Consider the following 17,447-nt stretch of genomic DNA (forward strand, 5'->3'; position numbering starts at 1 on the left):
TGAGTTTGTGGGAAGCGTGATGCAGAGTGTGTGTAAGGGCCTTGGAATTTGACAGAAATTCCATAGTGCCAATCATCCCCAGGCAGCGGGTTTGGTTAAAGGGTACAATGGTACTCTGAAGCTGAAACTTGCGAAGATACAAGCTACGACTGGTTTGGCATGGCCTGATGCCTTGCCTCTGGCTCTCTTATCGACCAGGGCGACTGTACACTCTCGAGTAGGGCTCAGCCCATATGAGATTGTGTTCGGCCGCCCTGCAAACATTTGGGGAGTCCCGAGGCCTAAGGCCTTTGATAGTCTTGAGTATCCAATGTTAATTGATTATCTTCATGATCTGACTGCTAAACTGAGGTTAATTCATCAACAGGTCTTTGAAGCTTTACCGGCACAGACAGAGGGTCCTGGACATCGGCTCCAACCGGGTGACTGGGTTGTTACCCGCAATTTTGGCAAAAAACGCAACTTGGAGCCGAGATTTGTGGGTCCCTTCCAAGTATTGCTGGCTACAAGGACTGCAGTTCGGTTGGAAGGCAGAAAGAACTGGGTGCATGCCACCCATACCAAAAAGGTTCCGATCCCCTCAACAGCAGACAATTGGGTGAGAACTGGTATTGCGGCAACGGAAACCGAGACCCCTCTATGCTTTGTGCCGTTTAGTGATGCTCAACCTGTAGGAGACAATTCATTGCAACCAGACACATCTGTTGAGTCATCAGTTCTGGAGAACTCAAGGTCTGAATTGTCATCTGATCGACTGAACACTGTTTCACCAGCTGAACAATTATTTGAAGAGCAGACTCGACCTGGAAGAAGTCGATATTTTCTTCGTTCACATGACAAAGACTAATAAAATTGTTCTTATATTTTCCTTTACTGTTGCCACGAACGTTAAGAACAATTGCATCCTTTACTGATTTTCGAGTTCCTTTTCATGTGTACTTTTTACAGCTAAGAGATTTTTTTATTAAATTGGGTGTTTGTTTAAGAAAACCTCTCATCCGGGTTGACCGTAGGGCCGTGCGGGTGCTTCCTTCTGTTTAGCAGGTTCCTGACACTAGGTTGGTTACATTTTGTCGATTCCTGGGAACTCCTGGGAATTGATAATCGCTACTCAGAACGAAGTGCGTCAAGGACGTCACGGACGGTTTTTAGAGGATGGCATTCTCTAAGCTGTTGGAAGTAGGAAGGATGTCGGTGCAAAGATCAAAATTGCATAAGATTGTACGAACAAAATGTTTTTTGTTTCAGGTATTCCTGCTGTTTCTGACTGTTTCTATGCTATTGGTGGGTGGAGTGTACTTCGGAATACAGTCGTTATTGCCTTCCATTTCACCTACTTTTTCTCCTAAACTAAGTTCTATTACCACTGTTTCTCCACATTCCTTTCATCCTCTGCCCCAACATGAACAGGTTAGACGTGCGGAATTCATGAATAACTCTTTCGTTCAACTTCTACATCAGCATCAGTTGGTGATGAATACTACCAACTGTTGGGTGTGTGGGTTAATGCCACATACCATGGATAGGGGTATTCCGTATTTGGTTCTTCCTTACAGCTCCCAGTGGTCAGCTCGAGCATTCCAAACTATGTTCCGTAGTGCACTAGATTCCTACCCCAGTCGAGAGCCACGTTCTGCAAACTTCGGTCCTGGTCCGTACACAAGCCTTTGGCGATAGCGATTGCTGATTTAGATAGAGATATTTTTGATGCATCGCTTATTCCAGATGAAGAGGTGCAAGCATATAAAGATCTGAGTGAGGCTGAGTATAGTATGTCAGTGGGTGATAGACAGCTTAAGAGCTCGTCTCCAATATGGATCGTACCTCACCTCGGTAATTTCTGCTTGAAAGGTCTTGGTCGAAATCCGAGAGCCCAACTTGGGAAGAGTGCTTGTACTGATACGTATGTTCTACCGATGCTCTCTTCCCCTGTTTTCTTGACTGCCAAGGGTACCTATTTCGTATGTTATGAACGTGCATATACATGGTTGCCCCGTGACTTCTCGGGTACCTGTTATATTGCTAATCTTTTGCCACCGACTTTTACGGTCGCCTCAGAATATCACAAAACTAGAGTTGTGAGAGGCGTCATTAGCGAAGAGGACACTGCCGGTCAAGAAGCAGGAGACTTCTTTAAGGGTTTCTTGCCGTTCTGGGGACCTATGGTTAATAGTAGGAACCTGAGACAGTTGACCCGTGTAGTAGAATTGACTGCTAACATAACTGCGAGTGCTCTTGGTAATTTAACAGCAGAACTTCAGGCGGATAGACTCATGACGTTGCAGAACCGTATGGTTCTAGACGTTGTTCTTGCAGATAGAGGTGGTGTGTGCAAAGTGATCCATTCGAGCTGTTGCATTTTCATCCCTGACAACGCTCCAACTGTTTACCAAGCCATCTCGAAGTTACATAAGATCTCCGAGTCCATACACGTGGACGAAGGTAATTGGACACTTCTAGGATGGTTTTGGGGCCTGATATCAACTTGGGGTTAGAAGATTCTGATGATCGTAGGGGTTGTTGTGACGTTTCTGTTCACGTGTTGTCTTTGTGTGCAGTGTGGTCCTGCCTTATGTGGTCTCTGTGCTACAACGTGTATAAGACGGCCATCTGTTACCAAGGAGACATTGATGGATAGAATGATGTTCCAGCAACAACTGAACGATTTGATGAATATCGAAATCGATTCTGATCTTGATTAGTGCTTGCCTACATGAGGGCAAAAGGAGCGTCTGAGGTTCCGTGAGAATCGTAATGACATTTTTTTTGGGTTTGTTCGAATATGGACGAGTTTGGTATCTACGAACCGCAAATGACGAGTTTAGTGGGTATACGCGTTTTCGCTACGCTACTATGTACGGTTCGTCTCATTCCTGGGTATGTCCATCTGAACCCTCGGGTTCCATTTTAGATACGGCATCCATTTTGTCTCTTGCCCTCAAGTAGTCAGCGAACGGACATTGTCCGCTTCGTGACCCAGGGATTCCCAAGCTTTCGAGGACACATGTTCCTTTGAAGGTGTCTTTATGATGAGGGGGATGACACTGCAAGGGCAGATGGCTCCGCTCGAGGCTCATCTTGCCGTGCTAGTCTATTATTTCAGTCGTGCATGCATTAGGCACGAGTCCTTTGATCCTGCAATCAAGTTTCCGATATTGCTCTCTATACTCTTTTCCAATCTGTTGTGCACCCTCGTTTTTCCTTTGCATCTGTTTCTGTCCCTTCTCCTAATTCGTTTACAGTCAAAATGGAATGTGCTTAATGTGGGAATAATGTGCTTTTACAGTTGGGAACCGGCAATGCTGCTGTAATTATGTTCCGGGCTTCTGAGAACATGAGTGCGACCCTTTTGAAGTTTACTGTGGGAACTGAGTTGTAACCTTTTGTTTGCCATGTTGTTCAATGACGAAAATGTGTATAAAAGGAGCGATCCACTTTTACAATTTGAAGCAGTCTCTCAGAACCTACACGTTGTGTACTTCTTGCGATTTCTGTATCCCTGCAGTAAATAAATGCTGATCTTTGACGCCGCAGGAAGTGTCCCGTGTCTCTGTGTTTTGTACGCCGGAACAGGTAACCCACGAAGGTTTCAGGTGTTGTCCCCTGGCACCGCTGGGCCTTAGAATAGCCCAGTCCTTCATAACCCATTTTGCCACATTAGGATAATGAAAAACTGGGGGGAAATCATAACGCCCTAGCCCAGTTTGCATGCATCTTTGATAACAGTTACTTGCTCACTGTTCCACATTAGGATTTTAACTCATAAAGAGTTATCAACAATATGGTCTCTCTGACAAGTGTGACCCACTGACCTATTTACATTACATTATACGCACTTTGTGAGCTGCACGTTCTTTGCAGCAAGCATAGTAACCCTCTGCGCTACCTTAGGATGAGTAGAAACTTCCATTACACAAAACTTCGATCTATCCCTCTCTCTCTCTAAGGAAGTGCATTAATCACTGCAGTCTCAATTTTTATTGGTGGCTGAAAATTTCTAGGAGTCCAGGAAAGAAGCAGGTGCTTTTAAAATCATCATATTAGGGCCCCCTACACGAAGTCAGCACCCGGTGCGGTGGCACCGGTCGCACCGCCCTAGAGCCGGCCCTGAGCACGGGGAGTGGGGTACAGGGGGATATGAGGCAGTGAGCACGGGGAGTGGGGTGCAGGGGGATATGAGTCAGTGAAACACAGGGTCGGGACGTCCTGCCAGACATGATAGGGTGCACACTGGCAGATAGATATGTTATTGACATGGGTCTGTGTACGTTTTATTGGGATCTGAAATCCGGGCTATGCTGCAACCCCAATTTTTGACTTGGGAGAATAATGCATCGACTCCCCCCAGAGCTTAATTCAGAAGACCCCTTGCTCTCTGGCTACAGAGTGTTAAAAGGAGGTCTTTGTGTCCAGACCTAACCACTCGTGCTTGTGGCGCGCAGCTCAAACTGGCCATTGTCATTCTGTTTGTGATAATCAGCCACAGACAGAATGACAATGGGCGGGAGGGGCTGCGAGGAGGAGTGCGAGGCGCCCCATCAGGGAGTTGAGGCCTCTGGCAGGGAACACCTCTGCTCCCTGCAGGGCCCGTAATTACGGACAAAAGGCGTCTGTAAAAGCATGGGTGGCCGCAGGGGGGGCAAGGAGGAGCACTCCAGGGGGGCAAGCGCCCCTCCTTGCCCCCCCCCCCCCCCTGCGGACGCCCATGCTTACCCTGACTAGGAAGAAGGCTCCCTATTTGGACAAAGGTGCAAGCCCTTGCAACTAGAGACCCCCATTTCTAATAATATATATAGTAACTTAATCTCCTGCAGGTTAACTTGCATTAGCCTGCCAGTAGCTGCCAATCCTGTGCCTGGCCTTAATGAAGTGTGAAAACTGCTCCCAGACCTAAACAATGGCTTAGACCTGGTAACATAATAGACTGGGTTTGGGGCATATGATCCCTATCAACTTAGGAGTCAAGTTGGTTTGAATCCAGGTATTTAATTAACTTAAAAGAGACAGAGGTGAAGCCTATGCATTCATAGTTTAGAGCAAGGAGAGACCCAACAATGGTAAAACCTTTGTCAACAAGGCCCATGCTAGCCAGGCAGGCTCTGAATCCAATTTAAAGGGAAAATGCCCCAGAATTGGTTTGGGATGGGTACAATGAAGGAGACGTCATATTTCCCTGGCCACACTGCTGGGTGGACACATCAGCTCTGCACAAATGGGGAAATGTTTCCCCATCTTGGATTTTAGGAGTAAGGGGCACTGTGGGGTCATTTGAAGTAGGGCAAACAGGAGCTCCTTGCTGAGAAAGTGGGAAGTGGGCTTGCAAGAATGGTTTCCCCATTGGTTAGGGAGAGTTCAGGAGTCACTACCACCAGCTGGCTACTGCTACCAATATATGTGCCACCCCAAGCAAGGATAACTTTCTTGGTTCTGCAGGAGATCAGAAGAGGACTTGGCAATGTGTCTGTGAGCTGATAGCAGCCCAGAATGATTTGACCTGCTCCGTGTTGTAGCCAAGAAAAATAAGTAAACATCAAGGGTCTGTTGGCTGAAGTCCTGAGTGGCTACAGGGACACAAAAATGCAAAAGGATTTTTTGTGAAGTAGGCAGCTGAACAGAAGAACTTGACCTAGACTGGACTTTATTGGTGGCCTCTTCTGGAGTAAGAAATGGTCCCTAAATGTTGTCCCTGAGGACCTGGAAACCTTTGAAGTGACCCAGAGCACCAGATGCCAAAACCCTAAAAAGAGGGGAACTTACAAAATGTCTGGACTTACAAGACCTCTGGGCAGTAGCTGCTGGCCCAGCTGAGAGCGGTGGGTCGGGTGGAGTGGGGGTTAGGGAAGTCGACAGACAAGGGGATAAGTAACATTGAATATTAAAAAAAACACTTACTTTGAGTGCACCACAGAGGCGATTCGGCGAGCATAAGTTCAGTTTGTATTAAATGCTACTTATCCCGTTGTCTCTCGACTTCCCCAACACCCACCTCACTGCTGTTACCTGTGCCAGCCGCCACTGCCCCTGAAGCCATCAGAAGAACTCACAGCAAAGATGTCTGATTTCTCATAAATCTATTTATTGATTTTCATTATGATAAGAGCATTGAAAAATTATATTCAGAACAGTGCTAAACATAAACACAGTCAGAAAGAGAAAAATAAATACAGATGAAATCTCTGGCTTTGTGTTATCAGTCAATTGGGGGTGCAAAACCACCAAGGTTAACAACAATGGGGGTGATACAGGGGTAAGGTGGAGGGTATGGTCCTCACATTCATCATGTTGTGATAAGGGTCGGGTTGCAGGCACTTTTCAATGACTGTAAGAAAGGGGAGAGGAGGGAGCTGGTCTGTGAGGTTTATTGTAGGTGGGAGGGTAAGGCCAGAAATGGGAGTTCTTTATCAATACTCTTTTCACAGCCAGGGGTGTATGGACCTTCAGTGACTACCCTCCCATTTACACAAGTGTCGGTTCCCAGTAACAATTCGGTGAGGAGGGGTGGTTGCCTGCCATGACCCCAATCAATAAGTTGTAGAGCTCAGTGCTGTTGGAGTATGAAGCAACTGAATTCTAACCTCGCCATGTATTGTATGAACAGTTGCTATTGGCGTGCAGATTTCTGGTCTGAATATGTTAGGGTGTATGTAATCTTTTCCATAGCAAGCACTTGCCACATTTTGCTGAACCAGACAGCCGCCAACGGGGGCTCTTTCTTTTTCCAAAAGGGTGTGCTGAGTTGTTTAGTACCCCCTGTCATGTGCTGTTTTAGCGTCTTGTCAGCAATGTTTTTTTCCTTGAAATTGAAGGGTGCTATATCCGGGAGAGCCAGGAGTGCTTGTGCCACAAAAAGATATCCACGGTGCCTATAATGTGGCCTAGTATCTCCTTCCAGAAGGTCTGTATGAGTGCGAGGTGCCAGTGTCGAAAGGTTCTCTATACTTGCCCCCACCGCCAGCAAAGAGCAGAGGTCACAGGAAACATTGCATGTTGGTAGATCGTTTTAAGGTACAATTGCCACATGATTTTGTAGGCTGATGTAATACGGAAGCTTCAGGTGGTTCAAAATTCAGCTGCAAGATTGTTCTGCCAGATTCCTAAAACATCTTCCACCTCTAGTGCCCTGAGAGATCTTCATTCTCTTAGGATCGAAAGCCGTGCCAAGTTTAAAGCCTTTGCATATATTTTCAAGATCAAGGCCGGGGCAGCCCCCCAATATCCGAAAATCTGGTTCATCCCTACCAACCCTCTCGTTTGTTATGCTCTTCTACCCAGGGAAAATTCTTGATTCCCAAAGTCAAGCTTACGAGGACTGGGGATCGCTCGTTTTCCTACTTGGGTCCTTCCCTGTGGAACTCTCTCCCCAAAACACTTCGCAGTGAAACAACGTATGCAAGCTTTCGTAAACTTTTAAAAACATGGTTGTTTAATCAGTAATTTTTCATCTCTACTGCTTCTGTTTCTTCAGGCCAGCGCTGGGAAACCCTTGTTGGGTAGCTGGGCACCTTACAAAACTAACCTAGCATAACATACCATTCTCTCTGGGGGATACTTTGCATGGTTTTGGATAGATTGTGCCACAGCCAGTCTCATTCCTTGGTCTATATGACCTTCTGTAAGCCTGATTGCCAGTGGATCTGATAGGGATGTGGGATTATAGGTTTTGAAGCCTGTAACACCTAAAGGTCATAGAGATTAGCCCTTTTGTGCCTGAATAGGGGTGTATAAGAACTTCAAAGGGTGTCAGTTTGCGTACAATTTCCCTGAGGACAGAGAATATGCTATCTCATAATGCTGTCAAGGGTTTGGACACCAATGCTCTAGCTTTACTTATATGTTTTTTTTTCCATCCATTGGCATTACCCACTAATACATTTTAATTTGCTACTTACGTTACCCTTAGGCCTCACATTTACACGACTTTTCTTGCGAAAGCCATAAACCACCATCGTAGGAGCTGGGACACAAGCCAAAATTATTCTACACTCAAGGCTTAAAATACCTTGGAAAGGTGAATTTAGAACTGCACATGAAGTGGAGAAAGCAGTAGGTATTCTTAGGAAACTCCAGTTAGATAAGTTACAGCATAATAACTGCAGCAATCTTGAAAATATTTCCCATGCCCCAAGTTTTAAGTTTAAAAAGAATTTTGGTGATTATTTGATTTATAGTTGGTAGTTATGTTGCTACTTTTTCCGCAGTCACAGCAATGAGTCACTACTTTAGAGGAATAAGAGGGTAAATGGGGGATTCAAGGGCATAATTATGAAGTGTGATAAAATCTGGCACTTAAACCAGCATTTATTGTCAGGAGATACACATCTTCCACAGTGAATGCAGAAGAGCACATTCATTTTGGTGGGAGTGTGATGAGAAAGACATAAGACTTGCCCACTGGATGTAAAAGTCATTAGGGTCAGTGCCTCGCCGGGGATTGAGTAGAGTTAGAATGTGTAGTAAAGATGTCTGGGGAGGTTTCAAGAAGTGAGAATGCTGCCAAGTGGGTTAGTGGGTAATATTAGGGGAAAACAGGGAGTAGCAAGTCATTGAAAACAGTACCTGCAGTAATAGGATAAAGGCTTCAATTCAAAGTCCTGTAATTAAATGTTAATGGATTGCGGGCGTGGCTGGCTGCCAATGAAGATGGCCCTTAGTTTTTGACCTCCTCTCCCCGGCCTGATAAACTTGCTCAGTCCATCCTTCTTCTGCTCCAGGTGACCCCTCTCCTGTAACCCAGGGAGTGGATGCCACACCTGTACTTACTACATTGTATTCCCAACCTCACTTGCCCAGCCTTGCCCTGCAGGGGCTTGTTGATCGCTGCATGGCCTGCTCCTGGGGTGCGCCCTGATCACGCTGTGTATCTGGACAGCCTCCTTTCGATCATGGCAGGCTGTTGCATCCCCGGTCCCCAACACATGCGCTGGAACAGCAAAACCGAAGGTGTCTGCCCCAAACACACTCCTGATTTGTGCCACCTGAATGGTCACCCCCTTGCTCATGAGGGCACAGTAGTCTGGACCCGGTGGTAGTTCTCACACTGGGTGCGGCGCATTTCTTAAGGTGCTTCGACCGCAGAGGACAGCGCTGATGCGCCCCGATGTTGGCACCCAGGTTTCCTCAAAGCCAAGCCAGTAGCCAGGATTTTTGTCAGCTGCCAATGCCTACCCTCATTACCTTTGCCATAGCTGGAGGAGCCACCTGACGGTGACTCCTGGGATTGCCACCTGTTGGGAAAATCTGCTGAGCCCTTTGGCGATAGATGAGACTTGCCTTTTCACTGTGTAATGTCCTTATTCTTTCTCTGACCATGCTGGTGTCTAACCATTTCACACCTGCTGCGACCTGCTCCACTCCCTAGCGAAGGCTTAGGAAACTATACATCTCTCATCACCTTTGACTGTAGCCTTTGTATTTGGGCAGAACATCTGGCCCCTCCTGGATGCGCCGACCCTGGACTGGCTTTCCCGGTTTTGTTTCCAATGGGCAAGAATGACCCCAAGTAGCCTCGCGTGACTTTCTACACTTCCCAAGGGCTTAGGGCACAAGTCGGAGTGGATCTGGACAAGCAGGCTGGACTTTCTGATGCAGCTGATGGGGTGGAGTTACAAGACCTATTGCTCCAGGTGCATTCTAGTCTTCAACAGTTTGATGGTAGACAAGAACCTCTCATGCCCGCCTCAACTGCATGAAGGTCCACATCGACAAGCATGGCGATTGCATCAATGCAGCAGGATCTCCACCATTGAGGATGACACTGCTGATCTCAACAACATGATCACTAAACTGACACTGGATATGTGCAAAGTTGTTGCCAAAAATGAAAACTTTAAATCCTGCCCCAGACACAATAACCTTTTGTTAAAAGTCATCCTGTGCCCTGGGCACCCTCAACTGTTTGCTGAATGGTACTGGTGGTGCCTGACTCTGACTGACCCTGGGCGCTGCCTAACCAGGCCCAGGGCCAGTGCTATGCTGAAAGAGACACATTTAGAATACAGTGAAAACACCTACATACACTAGGGCACATTATATTATGGGGTACCCCTGTGATTGGCATGTCGTACCCTATCAGACCCAATTAAATAATAGGGCAGGGGTATTAAAACTTCCTATAATTCCCTAGCCCACAATAGGGCATGGCAGTTTAGAGGCCAGCAGCTTTTTCTGCACTTGCATGTGTGCACTGCTGAAGCCTGAGGTCAGTTTAAAAGTAGCCCTGGGTGGCAGGACTGCTTTTAAAAAGTATATTGTGCCCAAACTTGACTTTGGTGTTTGGGGCACTTAAAATGGATAACCCACAATGTTTTGGCATATTAGGAACCCCAGGGTCTCCCCTAGGAGTCCCAGGGGTGGGGGTCAAGTATTCCTAAGGTGGACCCTTATAAAATGAGTTTTATATGCCCTGGGTTAAGTGAAATTTTACATTTCACTCCCCACATTGTGATAAAGTTCTGCCCAAATTCGACTTTGATGCTGGGAACACTGTTGAGGGAGGTTCTGCAATATTTCTACAGATTCATAGCCCTCAAAGTCTCCCCTAGTTGTCCCATGGAGTGGGGCCCTGTAGATATAAGCGAAGTACTTATAAAATATGTTTTTATAAGCCCTAGTGCTGGAAAAATGACCCAAGTCATTTTTCTCCTTGCAAATCCCATGCCACATAGGTTAACATGGCAAGAAGTTATTAACTAGTAACTCCTGGTAGGAGAATGATAGAACTTACATTCAAAGACTTCTCAGAATGGTAGTGATGAATCCAACAATATCATATTGTTGAATTTCTCCTAAAATGTACAGACAAGACGTTATAAGACTTTCTTGTTTGTAAGTCCAGATTCAGCCTTCCAGTGGTCTGTCCTGATTGGTCAGAGTTAAGTGGATTCCTGCCTTGAAGAGGTGATAAAGAGGCCCTGGGATTAACCAGCTCTGCTGGGAGGGAAGTGTGCTGCTACACAGGAATGCCAGAGCAGGGAGAGGAGTCGTGAACCATGGTCTTCAAAGGGAAGGGGGAAGGCCTCAGTGTCATTTACAACTCTACTCTTTTGACCCAAAGCCAGAGCTGGGATTAAGGAAAGAATGAGCAGATACAAGGGGGGGAGACTATGGAAAGTAGCCATCCTATGGGTGTGTTTAGCCAGCTCTTACCTCCCTGCTGGAAAATCAGCCATTATGAATTTGGAATATTTGGTGCACTCTGGGACAAAATAATGCCACACTCTACAGGATGTGGTCATATCATTGGGGAGTTTCCCTGCTCCCATTGGTCAGGAGTGACCTCCTGCTTGACCCAGAGAACTTGGAATAAGTATGTGAGAGGGGCAGAGTCTCTCAGATCTGCTGCTTGAAATTTAAGAAAGTAAGCTGCTGCCATGCTGAGAAGTTGGGGTGCAAATTCCAAGGCCTGCCCTCTGAAAGACTGCCCAGCTGAAACTACAGCCCTGTGGATTACCTTGCTGTAAAAGAACTAAAGAGTAGACTCCCTGCAAGCTACAGGTTAGCATAGCTCACCTGGAACATCAGCACCAAAGATCCTCAACCTGGAGAATACCAGTGGATTTGTAAGGGTTTTGTCCAAGTGGATTGTTGGAACTGAAGTTCTCAACTTTCAAGGACCATCTTGGAGTTTCCAGACACTTGGAGTGAGTTTGAGACACTCTGGGACCCCTTGGGCAACTTCAGGAAGAAGTTCCAGGAGTTTGGAGAGCTTTGGAAAAAAGCTCCATAGCGGGACCAACTCAACCTGGTCAACCAAGCCGCAAAACCTTCAACCGCGAGCAGGCCAAGCCATCCAGATTCGTCCCGCTAAAAGCTTCATAGGTCTGACTTCCAGAGTTCCACCGGGAGTAGAAGAAATCCGAGGCCGGCGAACTCTCATCGAATTCGGCCTGGTGAAGAGCATCGAGGGACCCCACGAGAAAAAACTCCAGAAAAGTTTCTAAGTCCGAAGGTAAAAATTGTGACCAGGACCTACCGCGAGGGGTAAGCACTCAGGGCTCCATCGCGGTTGGCCTGAAACTTTGACTTTGAGCCGGTCTATCATGACCAGATATCCCTACATTGAATTTTTGTCATTTTGGTGTCATTTTAAAGATAAAAATATTTCCTATTTTTATAAATTGGTGTTGGATTTTTATTATGCATTGTGTCTTAATTATTTACTGAATTGGTGTTTTTAAATGCTTTACATATCTGTCCTTGAAGTTAAGCCTGCCTGCTCGCAGCCAAGCTACCAAGTGTTGAGCATAGGAATAATTTTCTAAGACCTATGCTGAGTCCTAGCATGTGTTAGTGGCCTTACTGCCAGTGGCAGACCTACATTTGCCTCTACCAATAATCCACTTTACAACACCTTTGCATTCTCAGCACAGCTAAAACTAACATTACAGTTAAGGAGGAGACATAAGTCGAACAAATTCTGAAAACTGTTCAACAAGGAAAAACATCTCCTCCTGCTTTGTCGTGGAAAGGGCTCAAAGGTTGTTGGGCCCATGTCCACCAGGGGGCTTATGCCCACCCAATCATTGATGGCCTTTTCAATAACTGGGACAGCATTTCACGTGGTCCAGGACAGTTGTCATTGCTGTCACCAGGGTATGGACATTTATATCTACCCAGATTTCTCTGTGGTTGTGCAGGAAGCCAGATGGGCTGTTATTAAGGTAAAATAATTCTCTGTGCCAACGTGATACCCTATGCCATGCTCTTCCCACCAAACTGAGATTTCAGCTGGCAGGTCGCACCATATTCTTCACATCACCCAGGATGACTGTGAAGGCCATACGGGCCCATCTAGAGGCACAGCGAAGGTAGCAGCATAACTCACCAGACCACTCTGCAGACATGGGTGCATTCTCTAGAGACCTGTAGGATGACGTGGAATACATATTGCCCATCTTTCCTTTCGCAGGATGTTTTTATCCTTTGCCCTCTACCCATTTGGGATTGGTCTGGTTGACCTTGGGCCCCTTGTCTCCTTGCCACCTGTAGTTTCCATGTCTCCCCCTTGTCAGATTGGGTATCCGGCATTTCCCATCATTGCAGCCTTTGGCTCCACCTGCCTGTGCTACAGTTGCTATGTGGATTACTAAGACTTCCGTCAAGGCAATTTTTCTCTGTTATGTCAGGGGGCTTTTCTGATTTTGCTGATTGGCCGGGGTGGATGGCACTGGTTCTCATGTCTTATACAGTTTCCACTAATTGGGGTAAGCTTTATTTGCTGGGTTCATTAACTGATGGTTGGGAAAATCAGTGAGGGTGGAATGTATTGTTTGGTATTGTTTGCAAAATGTTTTTATTTTTATGTCGGTATCCACGTGACCTATTCACTGGTAAACGGGGCCCCAGCAACTACTTTGCATCCTACAGTACATACTGCTGTCATATCTCAATCATAACCAAACTAACACAACTTTACACTGTGGATTTATCCTTCATCGACCCCCATGGGACATTATATACAACTTTCTGGGTCACTCTATGGTTTCCCACTCATATTCAGCAACATGTATGCTCCGAATGTAGATTCCCCAGAATGTTTTGATGTTATAGTTCATAATTACTGTACTTGCAATGAGTTCCATGTTATCTGGGGCAGCAGATTTAACCTGGCCCTTGACCCACTCCTTGACTCCACTAACCTCAGAGGGCGGGCAACCCAAACACTGTGCTTGCCCTCCAACAATTGATGTCCACAGATGGCCTGGTGAATGGGTGGCAGATGCCTTTTCCTTTTATTCCACTGCACACAATTCACACTACCATCCTGATCTCTGGCTTAACTCACCTCAGCCTCTTGCTTGGTTGCATGATATTGCCTCAAATCCTCTCACTCTATCTAACCATTCTCCTGTGCTACTTCAGCTTGAGAACTCGTCTGTGGGTGTCTCTCAGACCCTGGTGTTTTCCCTCGGCCACTCTATTTGACCTTGTTTTTAGTTAGGATATGGCGCAGGCAATCGAGGAATTTTATTTTACACTAATGTCAGTTCTGTCCCCTCCTACTTGATGGTTTGGGAGACAATTATGCAGTATATCGGGGGATTTCTCTCTTTAAACAGTTCGGAGTCCTTAGGTCTCTTTGAATGCAACTTCACTCTCTAGAGGCCCAGTTGTCAACCACTCAATGACCATATGAAGTTTCTCAAGATGTCACTCAGTTGGTGCCTCTTGATGAGATGTGTTATAAATGGGGTTTCTGGTTGGCAGAGATATACATCCTGTTCAAGCAGGAACCACCATTCTAATCAGGGTAAGCTAGATACACAATGAAAGATAACCTGTGCTAACCCTCTGGTAGCTTGAAACAGTGCAGTCAGGCTTATCCAAAGAGCAATGTGTAAAGTATTTTTGTAACACACGCACACACAAAATAGAAATTATTTTTATGAGCAAAACAAGAACAAAATTACAAAAATCCAATAAGTATTACCGGAGTTAGGAATTTGTAAAGATTAAATCAAAATCTAGTGCTTAGAGTCAAATAGTGCTTAGCGCTTACTTGAGATCGTGCTGGACTGGGGTAGATCCAAGGTTGAGGCTGACAGCGATGGAGGGCAGGCCGGCTACAGGCCTCATGCAGGTCCCACTGTAAAAGTACCTTAGATGGAGCAAGTGTTGATGTCGAAGACTCGATTCCATACGTCTGTTACAATCCATGCAGGCAATGAAGGCTTCATCGACGAACCCCTCTACGATGCAGGCACTGCATAGTCATCAAGCCTCGCTGCCCATAATCGTCAAGCCGCGCAGTCCATCGAAGTGATGTTGTCAATCGTTGTCAAAGGGCAATGCATCTATTCAGATCGGAGCAAAGCTATCACAGCATCGATTTTGATGGTTCAGGGCAGCAGAAATCACCGTTCAAGGGCACAGGACTGGATTGGCATCACTTGGCAGGGCAGGACTTACAGATGGCAGAGTCCAGGTGCTGTTGCAAAGTTGAAGGAGGTCTTTGATGGCCCTGAGACTTCAGAATAACGAGCAAGCCAACAAGCTGTGGAGTCACTCTGGGATCAAGTGAGTTGGGTCCATTCCTTGTCCTCAGCAAGGCAGAGATCAGCAGGCAGCAGGGCAGCACAGCAAAGGAGCAAAGCAGTTCTTCTTTACTGCTGGCAGAGTTCTTCACAGGTCCAGTAGTGTACTGTTTTGGTAGGGTCAGAACCCCAGTACTTTTACGAAGTTGCAACTTTGAAGTGGGGGTGACTTCAAAGCAGGCCCTTGTAGTGCACAGGTCCCACTTTCTTGCCAGCCCTGGATACAAACTGGCAGTTGGGAGAAATCAGCCCTGTGTGTGGGAAACAGGACACTGCCTATTCAGGGGTAAGTATCAGCTTCCCCTCTCTCTTCATGCCCAGGAAGAAGAATGTAGATGAATGCAGATGGGAGGTATGATTCCTTCCCCTTGAAAAGGTTCCTGTGGGAGTTGAATGCACTTTACATTTTCCCCTACTTTTAGATCCGTCATGCCTCTGCAGTCCAGTTGGGTGACTTTCCCAGTGAGCTGCAGAAGTTTCTGCTCCTTACACACATGCACATTTCTGCCAATTCCAGGAACTGCGTCTCCCGAATGTACAAAATGACTAAGAGTCATCTCCCCCTGTCCCATGCAGTTCCCTGGCACAATGGGGGGATAGACCTGTGGATCCCTCTGTCAGATAAGGTCTGGGTTCACTGCTGTGAGCGAAAAAAATCACGTCTCGCCTAACCACAGACTCAGACTCCATAATTTTAATTTCATTAACATAGTCTATCACACCCCACTTTGCTTGCATCGGATTAAAGTAGACAGGCCCTCTGCATGTGCCAGAAGCTCTACTGATCCCATTGACTTCCTGCACTTGGGGTTGAGCTGTTCCCCAGATACAGGTATTCTGGGAGAAAGTGGCTTACGCTATTGCTGAGATAACACAGACACACCAATCCCCTGTGCCAGGCCCCCGATTCTTCTTGGTTACATTGCCAATATACCACGTACCAAGAGACACTGGTGACCTTACTGGTACTTCTACCCCGGTTCCAGGTGGATCAGGTGTGGATGAAAGGTCCACTCCCGAAGCATGACGATTTGTTAAGGGATGTAACTTTTGTAATCAATAAGCCAAAATCTATGCCTCTCTGTAACCTCCACTGTTGAGGTCCAGACACATTTGAGGGCCATATTGGGAATAAATGCTTTGACTAGCAGCTATCAAGGTGACCTCCAATGCACTCTTCTCAGGTGTTCCACTCTCTGGGGGCACCAGATATCTTCTAACAGTCCCGGGCTCTGCAGGCTGTCCTGATGCTCTCCCTTTGAGTTGGGCGTCTTTTGGTAAAACAGAGGTGCTGCTCTCTCTCTATAAGTGAATATGTACTTCATACTCTTGATTATGATTTGTCACTTTCGGTCAATTTATACTATTTTACCCTTTGCATTGTGTTGATTATATTGTCAATAATTATGTCAAACTGAATAAAAAGATTTAAAAATAAATAAATGTAGCAGAAGTGAGGATCTTTTGTATCTTTTTTTGTAAAGATAAAAAGCAGATCTATAGTTTTATGAAACAAACATAAGATGCAGAAGAGTGATTCAATAAAGGAAAGTGGGTATACTTGGTATTACATGCCTGTACGAGGGGCAGCCATTAGAGTTCACAAGAGAAGGGTACTTTTTCTGTGCAAATAAGAATTAGCATTCCCAAAGGCAATATATATTGGCCCAAATAGCAAAAGGTGGGTAAAAGGCCTACTCTTGCCACTTTAACACACGAATATAAGATAATTTTGGATCTTTGCATAACATAGCATTAGCACTTGTTCAACAAGTGATACGTATAATTTGGGAAGATGAACTTTAACAAAATCGTAACACATCTTTCCTGAAGCCAAGGATAGGAAAGGAGTGGCTATTAGGAAAATAAAAATATGGGTGGGCCTGGCTGAAATAATGAAAAATATGACAAATAATGTTATATAGAAAATGAACCCCGCGGATTTCTCAGCTATATTTGAGATAAATTATTTATAAGCATAGATTTAAAAGCTGATCAAGGCTAGATCATTGTTTGGTACTAGAGAATTTTAGGGAATTTTAGCAGTCCATCACTCAAATTAGACGTTTTGTTTGTTGTCCCTGATATGATTGTATTAGAAGTTAATCAATTTGATACACCAAATGTAGAGGGGTTTAAAAGTGTTTACTGGGTATACCAGTCTTCTCTGACATCAGAGTTGTAGGCAACATAAAAAAGAACATTCTAGAAATCTTCAGACTATAGATTCAGCATCAATACACATGGCTTGGGATATTTTCAAAGAATGTTATCAAGGCTAGCTATATATCTCAATAAGCTAGGAACAGGTCAAGAAAAATATGCTTGGGGAGGAGCCAAGATGGCGACCGGAGCAGACGCTTGAGCGCCCGGCTCCGTCGGTCCGTGGCCTCGGACTACTATCCTGATGCCCAT

Source organism: Triturus cristatus, chromosome 9, assembly GCF_964204655.1.
Source record: "Triturus cristatus chromosome 9, aTriCri1.1, whole genome shotgun sequence".
NCBI classification, from domain to species: Eukaryota; Metazoa; Chordata; class Amphibia; order Caudata; family Salamandridae; genus Triturus; species Triturus cristatus.